The sequence below is a fragment of the Trifolium pratense genome, linkage group LG2, assembly GCF_020283565.1.
Source record: "Trifolium pratense cultivar HEN17-A07 linkage group LG2, ARS_RC_1.1, whole genome shotgun sequence".
NCBI lineage: Eukaryota > Viridiplantae > Streptophyta > Magnoliopsida > Fabales > Fabaceae > Trifolium > Trifolium pratense.
Genome location: NC_060060.1, coordinates 55,777,852 through 55,783,851, shown reverse-complemented (window position 1 = coordinate 55,783,851; position 6,000 = coordinate 55,777,852).

The window sequence follows — 6,000 nt, the reverse complement described above, 5'->3', positions numbered from 1 at the left end:
GGACTGTTTTATTGTCTAGATACATTAATATTTCAATGTGTCTAAAAAGCTGACTCCTTCTTATATTAAGGACCAGAGGGAGTAATATTTTGGTTTGTGTTCTCTTCGCAAAGAATATTGTTCTGATAAATTTTCATTGGAACTTATTGACAATTTTTCAATTTTCATTTATATGTGATCAAATCAAATTATAAAGACAATGATTAAGAACCCATGATTCAAACACGAGAAAAAACGAGAACATGACATCAAGAAATATATAAAGGTTCAAATATGTGGAGAAATGTTAAAAATCCATGAACTACTGTGAAATTTTTGTGGAGGACTAATTTTTGTGGATTTCGTAAAGTAATATGAAATCTTAAAAATCTATGGTAGAAATCCATTAAAATCTAAGATTAAGAATATTGATCATAAAAAGTCTTTAATTTTTTTTCTTCCACATCTCACAAAGTCAATATAATCCCATAAAATCTTAAGGATTTTTTTATCAAAATAATCTTTTGAAATCATAATCCAATACACCCGCTTAATCCAATACATCGCTTCAATACACACATTTTACTTCCACTTCGAAAATGCTCGATTTTAGCCCCAAACTTAGGGGGCTAAAACATTTTTTATTTATTTTCAAAATATTTAATTTGATTTAGGAGTTAAAATCGAGAAATTGAAATTTAGGAAGTTAAAATTGAGCAATTGTAAAACTTAGGGGATTAAATTGGCATAAGGGGCCATGAAATGCAAAAGAGGCTAAAAGTGTGTGTGTATGTGTGTGTTAGGGGATTTTCACTTTTACCGTTACTATATAATTTTTAAAATATAACGTAAAAGTATGATTTTAAATTAGTCAAAATCTCTTTTTTTTTTTTACAAAAGTGAAAATCTCTTTTATAGTCGGAGCTAAAATTCCTGAAAATGAAAATGCCAAAATAGAAATATAGATAAATATTATTAGAAATTCACATTCCCTCAAAATATTTAAAAAAAAATGGAAATTGAAGAAATGAAAATCATAAAGAATGGAGAGATCCTTACTCCAAATTTGGGGGACAAAAGTGCAATATATAGTTATTAGTTGATTAAATAAAAGAATTGACACGTGCATAGGAAAGTATATATACTTTCGTTTCCCTCGCTTCCTTCATTATGACCGATCACGCCGTCAATCTACCCGCCGGCGCCGGTGGTAATTTCATCGCTTGATTCTCCATTTCTCGACCACTCATTCTTATCTATTGTAACTTTGTGAATTAGTATTTATCTATTATTCAAAAAAATTATCAATTGATTAAAACTTAGGTCTAAATTCTCGTGTTTGTTTCTTCATGTAACTAGTACTTCTAGTTCTGGTCTCGCACTCGCCAATGCACTGAAAGTAAGTTTCTAACCAATGTTCTGGTCTAGTTGTCACTATAAAGTTCTAAATGTATCGAAATTGCAAATATGTCTCTCTGTTGTTGTTGTTAGTAATTTTATGAATTAAACTGATCGATAAAAAATACATTTGATGACTAAATTGACTGCATAAAGATATATATAATGATCAAAATAACTAATTAAAAAAATATTTATGAACGTGTTTACGATTTTGATACCTTCAAAACACAAATATAACTACTAATTGTACTATGTATGCAAGTGGAGTGGAGCAGCTTCTATTATTTATTTTCTCTTGGGTGTGAGCAATATCAAATAGTAGTATACACTATTAAAAAAATTTGCTTCAAAATGTCTAAATCAGAACGAACATATTAATTTCGTGAGTTTGCAATGTGTTTTTTCCTTATCTTTTTGTGGAATTGTTTGTGTAATGTCTAATGTTTTATGTAGGATAAACGTCAGATATTTGCTAGCTTTCTTAGGCTTTTGGATATCCGGAAAACACCTTCACCCAGTGAAGAGCAAGCCGTTGAGGCTATCAATTGTTTCAAGGTTTGATGATCCTACATTCCTCCTGATATCTCTATGTTTCTCATGTTTTCACGTGTGTGTCTGTGTCTGTGTGATAGTCGTAATTACTATTTTTTTCTTCGGAGGTATAGATAATCAGGGTTGCTTAGTTTTAACAAATTAATCTTAACTTATAATCTACTTATGTTGGTAGTGTCCTTATATGTTGGAAAAATATTAGACATAGAATTATTTCAATAATAATAAATCAAAGAAATATTACAAATATATATATATATATATATATATATATATATATATATATATATATATATATATATATATATATATATATATATGATACATAATAAAATAAAAATATAGAACAAGAACTTATCGGTTTGATGACTGAGGCGTGCAATGCACTGGGCTTAAGAGTATTTCACCACCACAGGTAAGTTACCCGGTGCAGTTGGTCTTATAGCTAATACCCTTCAAGATACAACAGTCACTTCTTGCTAACACTGCACGTGAATTAGCAAGGTCTCATATAACTACTTTTGGATGCTCAAGGAAACTTAATTTTATATTATTGATATTGAAGTAGCATGCTTCCCTTATTCACTCTATATGCACTCAACCCTTTGTCGTGTGCCTTAATATAATAGGAATTCTAGGATACCTCTTATTGTCACTTGCCAACCAATAAATCCTAGTTATTAGGATTATCATGATTATCATAAAAGTAAAACTGTTACGATATGAAAGAAAGAAAACGTGCAAGTAATGAATAATAAATTTTTATAAATTAACTTTAAAATAAATTAACAGATAAAATATCCTACAATCCCCCACAATTAATTTTAAAGTTTTAAGAATTTAAATTTTAAGTGTTCCCAAGAGCGTGAGACATCAACGCATAAGCACTAGTGTCTTTTGGACTATGAACTAGCACATAGAGCAAATGAAATTTGATCCACTAGAATGTCGGTGAGATTATAACCTCTATGAACCTCATTCCGTATGTGAAACAGTGACTTCATCACTCACCTTGATCTTTCGTCCAAAGTTGTTCAACGCGGTGTGGTGCATTTTGGCCTTGCACCTATTCCTGGATTTCATGAGTGGCTCTAGAAAGTCTGCCCAAGCTTTCATAGAAGCGGCCTCACCTCAACACTCATATAGGTGAATCTATCAAGTGTACACCACAGTCAAGCACACCACTCATTCATGAGCTATAGATTCATTAAGAGAAAAACTCAATCTCCATCGCTGTTGTATACACTATCCTACACCATAGGGATGAACTCAAATAGAAATTGGATAGTGTCTCCTCAAATTGACAAGTGATTTGTTCTTACCCATATGAACATAGCCTTGCAAATTTTCACAATCTATGTTGGGTTACCATCACTTTCAATTTTTGTAGTGGACATAAATTCATCCCCCTCGATGTATATATCATCCACTAGTTTCTTGCTCAGTGGGATTATCACAGGATCCTTTATATATATCACTCAACAACGCGATGTTTCACAAAATCACAATACATTGACTAAGACGTCTCTTAATCAATATTTCATCATTTATTTTCAAATGTACATCTATGATTTATTATCATAGGCTTACTTAGATAAATTCTAAGCAACAACATCTCCACTAAGAGAGAAATTAAATCTATATTTAGATTTATTGGACAGGTCTACTTGAAGATTTTCAAGTGACAACACCCCCACATTTTGTAGAATTAAGTTTTCAAACAAATTATTTATCCAAGTCTACTTGAAAAAATTCCAAGCGACAAACCCCCACATTGAAAAAATTAATCCTCACAAATATTTATTTTCTTATCGAAAGTTTTATTAATCATCATTGTATTATTCTAATACAATGGATACTCCACAATATATATATTTTTTTATATTTCATAATATCTCTCGAATATTAAAATCTTGGGATCAAATATGTTCAATGGTTTTTCAATACATAACAGATGCAACTATCCTTTCTTTGAATAGGGAGAGACTCAATGTTGCCAAATTTCAATATCGCTATGCTTCGGTGGCAACTAAAATTTACTGCATCACTTAAATTATAATTAGTACACACTATAGATATTAGGCAAAATAAACACAATGATATGTCAACGACCTATAGTGTAGAAATCTATATATATAATTCCTAAATAGTTCTCCTAACCCTAATCCACTTAGACCAATCAAATTGTTTTATTTGACCACATCATCTATTTAAATCCAATTAAATCACTCTACAATGTCACATCATTTCTACTTATATTATTATTATTATTATTATTATTATTATTATTATTATTATTATTATTATTGTCATCTCTATACTTTTCATATTCTACATTTATATACTTATGGTTTTTTAATATATACTCACTCAAGCCTTTACTTAATTAGCATTTACTTTTTTTTGCGAATATAATAATTTTTGCTTACTATATTACAATAAAGAGAATACAAAAATACATACTAATTAACATTGTAACTCCCGGTAATATATTTTTCATCTCTAAAGTCACCATTCAATTTTCTTCCATTGGACTCTTCTACCAATATTTTAATATATAGGTTACAATTATTTTAATTTGTATCTTATTCATATTTTCCTAACTAACCATTACGAATGTTAGAAACAAATATTTTCATCCCATGATGCTCAATCATGTGCTTAACAAGATTACCATTTGTTTTTTCGGTTGAATGTGAGAATATATTTTTTCATATCTTATATTTGCAATTTCTCTTTCCATTATCTTGCCTCTTCATCTTTTGTGCATCAGGTATAAATACTTATGTTATTTTCTAAAACCATGATTTGTTGTAGTTATTTTATTTTTTGCAAAAATTAACTTTTTGCATAACAAATAAAATTAAGATAATTTGACTTTTTTTTTGTTGCAGATCATACATTCAACTTTTGTGTTGCACATCATTTATAGGTTTAGTTAAGTGTTATTGTATATGTGTATTCATATTCTATTATGATACAAATTAAATAATATATACTTTATTTTTAATTGAATTATGTAATGGTTGTTTTACTTTTCTTTCCTTTACTTTTTATTTATTCATTTTTTTTATTGATATACTTATTTTTATAATTTTTTATTTTAGGTTTTGGGTCATCATCTCTTACTCAAAAGAACTGAACTGTGAGGTTGATGCTCTTCACATGTCCCTTTGGAATATTTTTAAAAGGTATGTACCATTTAATTTTATTTGTTTTATTTGAGTTTTTCTAATTCTGTCACTATTTATATGTCAATTGTGTGACTTAGATTTTGCCACATCTCTTTTCATCCAATCATTTATGTGTTTTGAAATAGATTTATATGTTGTGCGGAGATATATCCTATTACTCCTGTATATATAAATTTTAGATAGTTATTCTGTTACTCATGTAAAGTAAACCATAATCCTTAAACCAATAATATTTCTTCATTTAACCACTCACTTACAATGTCACATCACTTCTTCTTAAAAAATAAATCTTTTGAATATCGGATTCTCTATTTTATTATTATTATTTTGATAATATTTAATGTTTCAGTTTTATGCAATTGTAAAATAAAAACAATCGCATCACACTCGTAAGGGTCTAGTTGAAATTTAAAGATGTATTTTTTCTATCAATTTATATATATTTACTCAAACATACACTTTTTAACATAGAAGCTCATTCGTCAACTTTTTGCAAGTTTAGTAAAAATAAATTTTGATAGTATGAAATAAGCCTCCACATTACAAATCCATTTTACACAAATTGAAGTGCACATATCAATTTAATTTATGCTCAACAAAATTTAGCTTTTAAAAATCGCTACTATCAATTCTACACATTCAACAACTCAGTCATAGTTTCAACATACACAAAAACAAAACTTCTAGGATTTAGAGACTAGAAACATGTACCTAATCACTTGTGGATGTTTTGAAAGGGGGAAAAGTTTAAAACTTACAAGTTGCAATAGACTTGATTACACCATGCTCTTATTGATTGGATTGAGGAATCCACATGTGATTAACACTATTGGGACTATATTGTCTCGCTTCTAATTCTGTTATGGAGCGAGTA